General features: G+C 33.7%; 1 pseudogene; it reads left to right on the top strand.

Annotated features, from left to right (window-relative positions):
• Positions 1–359: 359 nt before the first annotated feature.
• Positions 360–925, top strand: LOC100683590 (annotated as a pseudogene).
• The last annotated feature ends 12,499 nt before the right edge of the window (positions 926–13,424 follow it).

Here is a 13,424-nt window from a genome sequence, read left to right as displayed (position 1 = left end):
TGCTATATAATGCAGAAATCTTTGTGCTTTGTCACATGAATTTTAGTGTTTTAGTGTTGTCTGAGGCAACTGATTTCAACTTTTTATTATTGTTTGCAAAATTTTATTTGCAGGGATATAAAAGATTAAAAATACAAAGAAAGATCCATTTATAAGAAGGATTTTTAGTATTTATTAAAAAATAAAAGTCTCATCTAAAAACACCTCAGGATACAGCTTGAAAATGGAAGTTTGGAACAAAGATACATTGGAAAGTGGCAATTAAGAGAAAAATGTGATAATTATGTAAACATCAAACAAAATATATTTCAGGACAACAACATTAAGATAAATAATAGAGATAAAAAGCAAGCGGCATTATGGCGGCCTACGAGCAGATTCCAGAAGGGGCCCCTGAAACTAAAAGGTGTTGGAGAGCTCGGTGTGACCAAGCGGAAGAAGAAAAAGAAGGACAAGGACAAGGCAAAACTCCTGGAAGCGATGGGAACGAGCAAAAAAGAAGGAGGAGGAGAAGCGGTGCGGCCTGAACAAGCGAACCCCGGCCCAGGCAGCCTTCGACAAGATGCAGGAGAAGCAGCAAATGGAAAGGATCCTAAAGAAAGCATCCACAAGCAGAGAGTGGAGGACTTCAACAGACACTTGGACACCCTTACGGAGCACTGTGACATTCCCAAAGTCAGCGGGAGAAGTAGCCTCCCCACCCAGGGTATGCAGTGGCATCGAGGGGAATTGGAAGGCAAAGTTAATGTTCTGTTTGGTGCCTTTGGTATTTTCTAGAAACATTCTTTTACACACACCCTTGCGTTTTCTGCTGAGACAGATGCTTTCCAAAGCAGTGTGCCCTCTTGCTGGAACTTGATTAAAGTAAGACTCTTCTTTTACTCAAAAAACAAAAACAAAAACAAAACAAAAAAAAAAAAAAAAAGGAGAGAGAGATAAAAAGGATAATTACAAAGTAGAGAAAAGTTTCCATTTACAAGCATATTTAAGAATTTTAATTTGTATACATCTATTTAATAATATAGTCTGTAGATAGATGTATGAAATGAAATGGATGAAAACACACATCAGAGTTTAAACATTTTAACATATTTGTCTCATGACAAAGAGATCATGAGAATCAAATCTGTGATAGCATAGATCTGAATAACACAAGTAACAAGCCTAACTCAATGATTGGTTGCAAAATGCTCATTCTGTTCAAAGGTACTTAGAACTTTTACAAAATTAACCACATATTGTTGTCATAAAGCAAGGCTTACCAAACTTAGAATAACTAGTGTCACACATAACGTGTTCTGACCACAATGAAATTAAGTTAGAAATAATTAATACAAAGATAAGACAAAACTCATGCTTCTGGAAATAAACATTGCTAAAAGGACACATAGGTCAAAGAAGAAATCATAATAAAATTAGAAAGTGCTGAGAACTGAATGACAATGAAAATGCTCCATATCAAACTGAGGTGACAAAGGTAATATGGTTCTTAAAAAAAAATAGAGAGAGCTTTACGTCAATATGTTAGAAAATAAAACGTCTCAAAGTGAATGAGTTTAAGAAATTAGACAAACAAAAATCTAAATTCACTCCCCCAGAGCAGAGGGCAGGAAATAATAGAGAAGCAATGGAAAGAAAGCAGACATACAGGAGAGATAATCAACAAGGTTAAAAATATATCATTTGAAATGAATAGCAAACCCAACAAATTCTGGTAAAAGCAAGAAAAAAAAATAATATGAGCAATGAAAGGTGGGCAAAACTAGACAGTATGTGTAGTTTATTGTTTAAAGATTTTCTTTATTTATTTTAAAGAATGAGAGAGAGAGGTAGAGAATCTCAAGCAGATTCTGTGCTGAGCGTGATTCAATGCAGGGTTCAATCTCAAAACCCATGAGATTATGACCTGAGTTAAATCCAAGAGTAGGATGCTTAATAGCCTGAGCCACCCAGGTGCCCCAGCATTAGGTATAGTTTAAACGATAAAAAGATAATGTTCAAATATTATGCCAGCAAATTAAAAATATTGGATAAAATGATCTAATTCTTAGAAAAATACAAATCTAACTAAAGGAGAAATGGGGAAAATAATAAAATTTTCACTATTAAGAAATGTAACCAGTAGTTTAAAATCTTTCTCATTATGTTCCCCGAAAGGCTCAATACCTTATTCCTATTTTCTTTTTTTCTTTTCTTTTCTTTTATTTATTTATTTTTATTTTCTTTTTAAAAAAATATTTTATTTATTTATTCATGAGAGACACAGAGAAGAGAGAGAGGCAGAGACACAAGCAGGCTCCATCCAAGGAACCCGATGCAGGAGTTGATCCTGGGACTCCAGGATTACGCCCTGGGCCGAAGGCAGTGCTAATCCGCTGAGCCATCGAGGGATCCCCTACCTTACTCCTATTTTCCAGCAAACATCTAATAGATTAATTAATTCCAATCCTACACAAACTATTCTTAAGTATAGAAATAAAGGAAATAATCCCAGTTCATTTTATGCAGCTCTCTTTACCTTGATTTCAAAATCTAAAAGGACAGTATAAGGAAATTATGGGCCAACCTAACTTGTGAACAAAGATGTTAAAATGTTAACATCTGACAAATTTATGTTTATTCAGGAATATAAGGTGACTTAACAGAAAATGAATTGCAATAATATACCATATTTAAAAATTAAGGAGAAATATACTATCATCTGAATGGATACAGATAAAGGATTTGATAAAATTAAATTTCTCTTTGTGTTAAAATGCTTATCAAACTAAGAAGTGAAAGCAAAACATTTTCTTAAATTAAAGTATTGTCAAAAGCCTGAGAGCATACCTAATAATAAAATTTTGAAAACATTCCTTTCAAGATAAGATAGAGACAAGGGTTCCTGCTATCACCGTAGTTGCATTTTACTTACGCAGCAAGGGAAGAAAAGGTATGACGTTTAAAAAGGAAAAATGAGTTTCTTATTTTTTACAGATGGCACAATTTTTTAAATGAAAAAACCTTTAAAGAATCACTTGGAAAATTTAGTAAGGCTGCTAGACACAATCAATGAAAACCTTCAATCGTATTTCTATACATTAGCAAAAAGAGTTAGAAAATGGAATTGAACAGAAATCCTTATATGAAATTTTAAAAATTAAGACCTAAGAATAAATTATCAAAATTTGCAAGACAGGGTGTTGTATGGAAGTGTAGAATCGCTATATTGTGCACTTGAAACGGATAGTGCACTGTATGTTAACTGGAATTCAAATAAAAACTTAAAAAAAATTAACAAAAAGTATGCAAGACATTCATGTGGAAAATTATAAAACTTAAACAAATGGCAATAAGACCTAAATGAATGGAGATAAATGCCACTCTTATGGGTGGGAAAATATAATTTAAAAAGCATTAACTTTCCCTTTAGTTGATCTCTATATTCAATACAATTCTAATAAAAATTCTGATGGAACTTGTTTTTTGTTTGTGTGCTTTTTATTCTGTTATGGAACTTAATAAACCAACTTATTTTAAAATTTGTACTGAAGAGCAAAGAGTCCAAAAACAGCCAAGGCACTTCTGAAAAGAATAAACTTACCTTGCTGAAATAAATTGTAAAGAATAATTGTAAAACTATAATCAAGAGATTCAAGAAGAGAGCCCAGAAACAGAATTGCAACATATAAATCATTGACTGATGATGCATTAGCATTTCATATTAATGGTGATAAAGGGAATTCTAAATAAAAGGCATTGGGATAATTATGGGGAAAAATGAAATTGGGCCTAAACACAAACATAAAAATAATTTCCAAATGATGTAATGATGGAGAATGTCTTTATGCCCACAGCATAGAGATAGCTTCCTAAAATAAGACCCAAAGAATTTACTAATGGGGCATTGAAATAGAAAACTTCTGTTCAGAATATCCACAAGTTAAAAAAAAAAGACAAACCAATTTGGAAGATATTTGCAATGTATATCACTAACAAACAACTAGAATTTAGGATATATAAACAAATCACAGAAATCAACAGGAAAAAGACAATCCAATAAAATGGGCTAAAAGGAAAAAAAATAGCATAGAGTCATTTCACTTGAGAAAAACAGAAAGTCAGAAAATATGTAGGATGTTCAATCTCATTAAATATCAGAGGAATGGTTAAGACCATTATGAGAAGTTAATTCATACCGACTACATTGGGAAACAAATTTAAATATGAGAACATGGTATCTTTGCCTAATGTATGAAGTCACAGACCAGTATATACTTTTGGTGGAAGTGCAAATTAGAGTACTTTTCAAAAATATTTGACATTTCCCAATTGAATTGAAGATATACCAACCCTACAACCTACAAATTCCACCCTTGTCTACCTTCCTGAAACCTCATGCACAAGGACACCAGGAAATACGTATAAGAATATTATTAGAAGCATTGTTTGTTAATAGCAAAAAACTGGAAACAACCCACTAGCAGGCTGGAAAATAAATCATGGAATATTCATAAAGAGAAGAGTAAACAATTGGAAAATAAGTGAATTATTACCACATACAACATGGATGGATCTCAGGAGCAAAAAAGGCAAATTCAAGGAGACACTTGATAATTCCATTTATATAAAGTACTAAACTACACAGAAAAGAACAATATATTGATTGCATATATAAATATACTTGGTAACAATTTTTAAAAACAAAGGAATGATACAGATAGATAGAGAAGGGGATAGAGAGGGAGAAGGCTGGGAAATCGGAGATTGGGGAATACATTTAGGAGATATATAAAATGATAGTAATTATGGGTTTCTGAAACCAGGGTGTAGGTAAGTGTGTGTTTGTTGAAGTGTTGCACTGCTATTTTTGTATTTTATACATATTTTATTTGTGCCTTTTTTATGTGTCTACACAATTTTTAATGAATATAATCTTTAAAACCTATTTTCAATAAGTGCTGTGGGGAAAACACATATTCATAATGTGTCACCCGAGAAACTTTTTTTTTAGAGAGTTATTTATTTATTTGAGAGAGAGAGAGAACACAAGCAGGAGGGGCAAGGGAGAGGGACAGAGAATCTGAGGCAGATATGCCTTAGACCACGGAGCCCTTGCAGGGCCTGCTCCTAGAACCCAGAGATCACGACCTGAGCCCAAACCAAGAGTCAGATGCTTAACCAATGGGTGCCACCCAGGTGCCCCAACCTGAGAAACTTCTAATAGTTCACTTTTGGTAGGAAAAACAGATGAAGAGCAGGATAATGATAGCTCACAAATCTTTACTATTCTTGACCTTCTTAAGATTGCTCTAGGTAGAGGGATGAAATATCTTGAGATACAGGACAACATGATCTTTGAGTGAATTTGTTGTCTGAGGGTACTTTAAGGTTAAGTAGGGTGTACTTAAAGACAATGCTAAGTAGGATTTATCTACAGACATTCCACATGATCTTTTGTCTTACTTTAAATTATAGTTCTTTTATGTGAAAATATCTTAACTGTTTTAGTCAACACTATGAAGTACCAACTATTGCTGCTTTATTTTACAGGATTTTAAATAGGAACATCTATTCCAAGTATATACTCTTGAAAGTTTTTTCCCTCAATTATATGTGGGTCTTTATATCTTTCCTCATTAGTGTTATCTGAATAGTTCCCCACTTGAAAGAGTTTATAATCTGTAACTCTTTGCTTAAGGCATGATTACTGACCAAGAAGCCATGTGTGGAAGCACTTAGTTATTCCTTTTCTGTAGTTGCTGTTGTGTTACAAGATGTGCCCTCAATCAATTGTAGATTGAGCCATGAACTTTCTTGTGCAGGATTCCCCTCTTACTCTCTTATCTTCATAGACTGGTTTAGTGACTTTCCCAGAACTTCAGTAGCCGATAGACTGGTTTAGTGACTTTCCCAGAACTTCTTCGGCTACTGAAGACAAACTGAATGTAACAGTCAATTATCATCTTTCTTTCTAGCTAATGTAGTTTTTAAAACTAAAAGATGAAAACAAAACAAACTAAATCCCAACTGATACATTATTTTAAATTCAGCTGCCTTAAAAATTTTCAGTAGTAAACGAATTTATGTGATTAATATGGAAAATAAGTCTGCTCTCCTTCACCCCCACACTTCATTCTGTGTTTTAGTTGTATTTGTGCCAAGGAGTTTTGGCAATCTGTACATTTTTTTTTAAAACCTCAAAAGTAAATAACAAAACACAGACCCCATGGTTGTATGGTTGATTTTACGAAGTATTATGGCATGGATAGCTGTGATAAAATTCTCCCAAATTTTTCTACTCCCACAAGTGCATCTTTGGAATCCTTCCATAACATGTGTTTTGTGTGTGTGTGTGCGAGTGTGTGATGTGTGTGTATGTGTAATTTTTTTTTAAGATTTTATTTATTTATTCATGAAAGAGAAAGAGGAGAGAGAGGCAGAGACAGAGGCAGAGGGAGAAGCAGGCTCCCTGCAAGGCTCCCTGCAAGGAGCCCGATGCGGGACTTGATCCCTGGTCTCCAGGATCACGCCCAGGGCCGAAGGCAGGCGCTAAACCGTTGAGCCACCCAGGGATCCCCCTGTGTGTGTAATTTTTAAATTGATACTAAATTTATTTGATTCAAACTTTCAAAAAGTGTAGAATGATATTTAGTTGGTCTTTAGCATCCTGAAATAACTGAAAAAGCCAGAAAAAGTTTAGTTTTTTGATAACTAAAAAAGTTTTCAAAAATTTCCAAAAGCATATATGAGATAATAAAATATAGTGAAGAGTTACCTGGCCAAAATCTAGGATAAATGGGAAATTCAGACCAAGCCCAACACTAAAAGCTCTTTTTGCCTAGAGGGTATTTGTCTATTCAAAGAAATAGCTGTGGAACTGAGCTGTGGTTTTGGCAACCTCCTGGGGCAAAAGGACAGACTTCAAAAATCATTTCCTACCCACTGCAGAGTCTGAAAAAGCGCTATACCCTGAGAGAAAGGGTGAGCCAGAAGCAAAGAGGCCCTTTCTTAAGCCTATAGCCTCAGCTGATGATACTTTTATAGTGTCCTCCAACTCCAGCAAAAGAAATGAAAATTGTCTTTTGAGGCCTCAAATTATTCTTGCAATTAATTTTTTCAAATACAATGATCAGAAAAGAAAATACAATAAATTAGAACCAGCAGAAAAAACTAGATGGTAGAAAGAGATCATAAAGCATTCAAATATTTAAATTCAAAGACATGTATTACAAGACAAATTATATTTAAAAGCCAAAAAAATTTAAAAATAACTGCTTAAGATACAGAAAATTATTTTTAAAATGATACCGATTTTAAAAAAATCAATCTTCTTATCCTAAAACTATAACTAAAATTAAGAACTCAGTGGAAAGATTTAATGATTTACTAGAAATAGCTGAAAAGAAAATTAATGAGCTAGAGAATACGTTAGAATAAATTTTCCACAATCCAGCATGAAGAGACAAAAAGATGGCAAATGCAAGTGATGTGCTAAGAGACACAGAGGTTAGATTGAAAAGACCTAAAATAACACAGGTAGGAATTGATTTTGCTAGAGTTTGTTCATCTAGACCCAAGGGGCTGCAGAGCAAGATGAACGTGGTTATAAAAAGTCAACATGAAGGATCCTTGTGGTATTGGAAGTATTTTATCTCAATTGGGGTAAGGGACACACAAACCAGCATATGATATAAAATCGTACAAAACTGAACACACACACAAATAAGTACAAGTAAAACTGGAGAGATCTGAATAAGATCTGAGAATTGTCTAAGAGTCAATCTCCTGGTTCTGATACATATTACAGCTTCACAAAATTTTAACATCGGGCAGAACTAGAAAAAGTATATATGAGATTTCTGCATTTTTTTCTTACAATTTCACGTGAATCTACAATTATTTCAACAAAATTTGAATTAAAAAAAGCCCAGATCTTGACACATAATAATGAAAATGTAGGATACCTAAGGCAAAGAGAAAATTTGAAACACAACAGGAGAAAGAAATGGTAAATTACCTCAAAAGGTACAGCAGCCGGACAGCTTGCCCCATAACAGCAAAGATGCTAGGAGTCAGTAGAATAATATCAGTGTTTAAAGATAGACAGCTAGTGGATTTATCCTCTAAAATTAAGGTAAAATAAAGATATCTTCAGTTTGAAAAAAAATGAGAGTGTTCAACATCTATAAAACTGTATTAAAAAAACTGTATTAAAAATAAATTCTAAAGGATAGGTTTAATAAGAATAAAAATGACTTCAGATGAAAGATTTAAGATGCATAAAAAGATTTAAGATGCATAAGGGAATAAACAGCAAACAGAGTGGTAAATATGTTAGTGTGTGAAATATGACAAGTTATCAGATATCTCAACCAGATATTAAGACCTAGTAATATTAAGACAGTGTGGAATAAATAAGACAGTTCAGTGGGGCAGAAGAGAGACCCTACAAGTAGAGTCATACATGTACAGACATTGGATTAAGCAGTGGAGAGCAGTAGAAAAGTATGCCTTTAAACAGTACAGTAATAGTTAAGTATATATGTGAAAAAAATTAATGTGGATCTCTATCTTACACTGTTCACATGTGGATGAGGCACCAAAATGGAATAGGCACAATGATAAAGCTTTTGGAGATAAATTTGCATAATATATTCATAATATTGGGAAGGGAAATATTTCTCAGATAAGACACAAAAAGCATAAATCATAAAGGAAAAGATCAGTAAATATGACTACATTCAAATTATAAATTTTGTTCATCAAAAGGTACTATAAATAATGATTAAAAGATAAGCCAGAGTGAGAGAAGATATTTGCTAACAGATAAAGGACTCATATCCATAAGTATACAATGAGCTCATATAAATCAATAAAAAGCAGGAAAATCCAATAGAAAAGAGTAGACAAAATAGGTAAATAGGCATTTCCCCCAAAAAGGAGCCCAAAAGACCAATAAACCTTTGTAAAAGGGCTTGACTTCATTTATAATCAAGGAAATGCCAGTTAAAATCATTATGAGATAACATTACTACCCGCCCCCCACCCCCATTGCTTACCACCAGACAGGCAACATTTGAATTCTCAAAACACAATAATAAGAAACAACTCAATTTTAATATCAGTAGAATCTTTTGACAGATACTTCACTAAAGATATTTTGACAGCCAATAAGCATGCAAAGGTGTTTACTGATCACTGATCATTAGGTAAATACAAATTAAGGTCACAACAAAACACAACCATGTACCTAATCAAAATGGCTAACATTAAAAAGACTGACCATACCATGTGTTAGTGAAAAAGTGGATGAAGTAGAACTCCCATACACTGCTGGTGATAATGTAAAAAATAAAAAGATTTTTTCTTTTGTAGGCTTAATGGATTTTGAGTCAGGAAAATATCTGTCTCCCAGTTTTACTAAAAATATAGATTTTAGGTTTTTGTTGCTTTTCTATGTTTCCCAGATAGGAGAAGGGGCGGAATGCTGACTTTCATAGCCACGTTCATCTGAAAGCATTCCTCATAATTTTTAGGCATTATCAATTAGTAATTTTAAAAAGCTGATTACAGGCTCCTTTTTAATACTAAGCCTTCGATAGTTATATTGTTTTGTATAGTTGACCCTTGAACGATATAGGTCTGAACTGCGCAGGTCCACTTCTATGTGGATTTTTTATAGTGAAGTACCATAAATGCATTTCTCTTATGATTTTCTTGATAATGTTTTATTTTCTTTATCTTACTTTATCTTACAGTATGTAATTCATATAACAAATATATGTTTTAATATACTGCTTACATATACAAGCTTGGTAAGGCTTCTGGTCAACAACAGGCTATATTAGTAGTTCAGTTTTGGGGCAGTCATGTTATAGTTGGATTTTTGATTGCCCCTAATCCCAGCATTGCTGAAGGGTCAACTATGTTATCAGGTAACAAATCAAAAAGAATATTTTCCTACACTATACCACTTCTTATACCATGAAAATTAATCTGGTCCAATTTATTCAGTAAAACAGAAAGTGACTATTACAATCAGAAAAATGAATGGTAAAGAAAATCAAAGCAGTTATAGCATACTAAACTAATATTCACTATAATAAATAGATTTTAAAAATATGCAGGCGGTCTCACCCAAGGCACATGACTATTTAAACGTCTTTCGGTGGGCAGAGAATGTTTACCCCACTGCAGACTCACAGAGAAATTTGAGATTACCCACTTGTCTCCTGAGGGCTAGCCTCATTCCTAAAAATCCCCAGGGGAGAGCTGAGTGTATAGATGAGGGATAGAACTGAAGTTTAATGTTTAGGCTTTAAACAAAGCATGACTCTGAGAGGGCCTTAGGAGTGACTTTTCACATTTCTCCTGAAAGATATTAAACATTTTGTGCTTGATAAAACCCTAAAAAATGCTGTCTCAGAAGCAAACTGATTCTGTACACAGTGTTGGTTTTCAAGAGGCTTTTTGTTTTGTTGAGCCACTATTAACTAGAAAAGGCCTATGCCATTCTTCCATCACAGTAAATCCCCAATTTTTTTCTGTTTTATTATTCCAACCTATTCCTGCAAATTTCCTTATATTCGCCCCATTTGTTTTGCTAAATTCATTTCCAGACCTTTTTTTATTTTTTTATTTTTATTTTTTTCCGTTTTCTCTGGAATATTTTGAGAAATCCCCCTCCCAAGAGGCAGGAAAGAAAGGAGTTGGTGTAGTGGAGAATGTGGTCACTCCAAAAGGGAAGTCAAATGGGGAAGGAGAGGCAAGAAAGACTGAACTTAGTATGAGAACTGGGCCTAGAGAGAGATGACAAAAAATGTTTTTGGATAATAGATTCTATGAGTTAGACTAAATGTTAAATATGCCAGGATAGGGGCAGGTGATTGAGGTAAGGTATATCTTTAAAGAACTAAATCAAACTACAGGAGGAAAAATAAGACTAAGTGTTGGATTTTCATTCTTGGCCAAGTCTCTGAACAGCATAGGCTAGATTACTGGCAAAAATCCATGAGATGTCCTGTGTATAATCTTGCTTTTTATATGGCCCTTTTGATATATGTTGGTGTAGTTCTCTGAAAAAAAAATGAACATAGGCTCAAATGCCAGTTTCACTACTACTTTCTCTTGAGAAATGATGGAATGTCAAGTGAAAAGATTTGAATAAATAGGGTGCAGTACACACTTTCCAACCATAACAGGTAAGCACAACTGGCCCATGATATAGCTATGGTAAGGTTTGCTCGGACATGCGGGTGTTTTGAAGGCATTATTCTGCTCACAGGGTTGTTTCTTATGGATGTATAATCTCCCATGTCATTATAGTGTGCAGAAAACGGGTTTTATCAGATTACTTGAATCTAGGAGAAGGGGGATCAAGAAAGCATAAAAACTTGGGTACTAGATAGAACATGAAAAAGGAGACTAAGGACAGATAGTTACAGATAGATACAGTAGTTATTTCATAGTTTTATTAACTAACCCCAAATAGGGTGTCTTAGAAATAAAACAGATATTCTAGGCATTCAGGGCAAACAAGTACTCTTTTTCTAATCACCTCAGAGCGTATGTGACAAAAATTCCTAAGGAGTACATTTAAGCTTACATTAGACACTATAAACTTCTGCCTCTTTGTACACAAAATAACATTTATTTTAGTGATTACAGAAGAAAATCTAAAATTATTTTCATTGTGATTAAGAAAGCTTTTGATCAATTCCAGTTAATTGGCTTTTAGAAATAATAACTGACACTTTCTTTCAAGAGTCCTGACAATCTTAGTATTTTTGTAATATATTTGTTATTAGCTTGCAGGGCCTCTGATCATATTTGTCCATGCAGTCTTTCATTCTAATACTTCTAAATTGTTCATCATTTTGCAACTGTGATTTGTTTTATACGTAATTAAACACCTCTTGCATTACTACAGATTCTGCTTCATTTCTAATATTGAGAAAGTGGCTTGTGTATTTTTTTAGGAGGCTAACATCTTAAAACATTATAGGGGATAGGATTCTTGAATTAATTATCTGCTAGATGAGGATGCTTGTTACAGCAAGTGTGAAATAATAATAAATAATGGAGTCACTTCAGGCAGCATACTTCCTTGAACCTTAAGGACATTCAAGACCCTCAGAATTAGGACAAAGGGACAAATCAGAACCAGAATAGACTCAAGAGCTTGGTCTTCACTGGTAGCCACTCTAACATACACCAGGTCTGACATATTAATGAATTTTGTTTTAGAAAAAAATGTAAGTCAGGAAATAAAAATATTAACAGGATATAGTTATATGATATGTACCAGTCTTCAGAATAGTTACAGACTATGTTTCCAAATGTCATAGAGTTGCATATTTGGATATTTATCGATTCTGCAAAATAACATAATCACAGGCAAATTTTTCTCTACACTTAGATAGTAATAGCTATCAACATGTATCTTTGAAGTGCTCTTCAGAATAATGGGATCATTTTTTAAAATGTCTTTCTATATCTCTATTTTTAGCTCGAAAATAAGCCCTTAATAATAAAAAAAAGAATATATCCAATAAACGTTATTAGTGCCAGCAAATTGCTTTTGCTGCTTGCAAATATAATAGATTCATTTCTTTACTAGGGAGCAAGCTGAAATATATTAATATCCTCACTTTAGAAGAGTTGAATTTGATGCTACTGATAGGTAACAGATGAAATTATTACACATAGACTTTCAAATAGGGGAAATAGGGTGCATTAAATAAATATTCAATGTAAGAATCACAAAGCAAATTATTATTGTTAACTATTTCTAAGGTAGTTTCAAAAGTTTTCTATATAAGAATATTACTCTAGTGTGTTTTCTTCTCACTCATGGATTGCAAATTGATAAATATGATGCCAGCTCATCCTAAGATTCATAAACTCCTATTAACTGGAGTAGTTTCCCTTACAGTAGCCGGAAGCATGCAGCAGATGGCACTAAGAACATTTAGCAAAGCAGCCAGGAAGAGGTCTTTCTTAATTGCTCCTCAGGGTCAGAAAATTGCTTGAAAAATGAGATGTAGTAACTAACTGGATACAGCCTTCTCAAGATAAGTTACGCAGCAGAAACTTCAAGTTGCCATACATTGTCCTCTCCATTGAGAGGAAGAATTTACAATATTCAAAATATAAAGAGATAATACCATGTTGAGCCTCTCCAAGAATTGGAATTATCTGATACTTTCTGAAATGTAAGCTATCACAGCCACTACCTTTTCATTCTCAGATTAAACACATTCATTTGTTTTAATTTTGTTTTTTTTTTAATATTTTATTTATTTATTCATGAAAGACACAGAGACATGGGCAGAGGGAGAAGCAGGCTCCCCAGGTAGGGAGCCCAATGAGGGACTCGATCCCAGAACTCCAGGATCATGCCCTGAGCCAAGGGCAGAGACTCAACCTGTAAGCCACCTAGG

This window comes from Canis lupus, chromosome 12 (genome assembly GCF_011100685.1).
Source record: "Canis lupus familiaris isolate Mischka breed German Shepherd chromosome 12, alternate assembly UU_Cfam_GSD_1.0, whole genome shotgun sequence".
Lineage (NCBI taxonomy): Eukaryota > Metazoa > Chordata > Mammalia > Carnivora > Canidae > Canis > Canis lupus.
The sequence above is the reverse complement of the archived record's forward strand: the minus strand, read 5'-3'. Positions and strand labels throughout refer to the sequence as shown.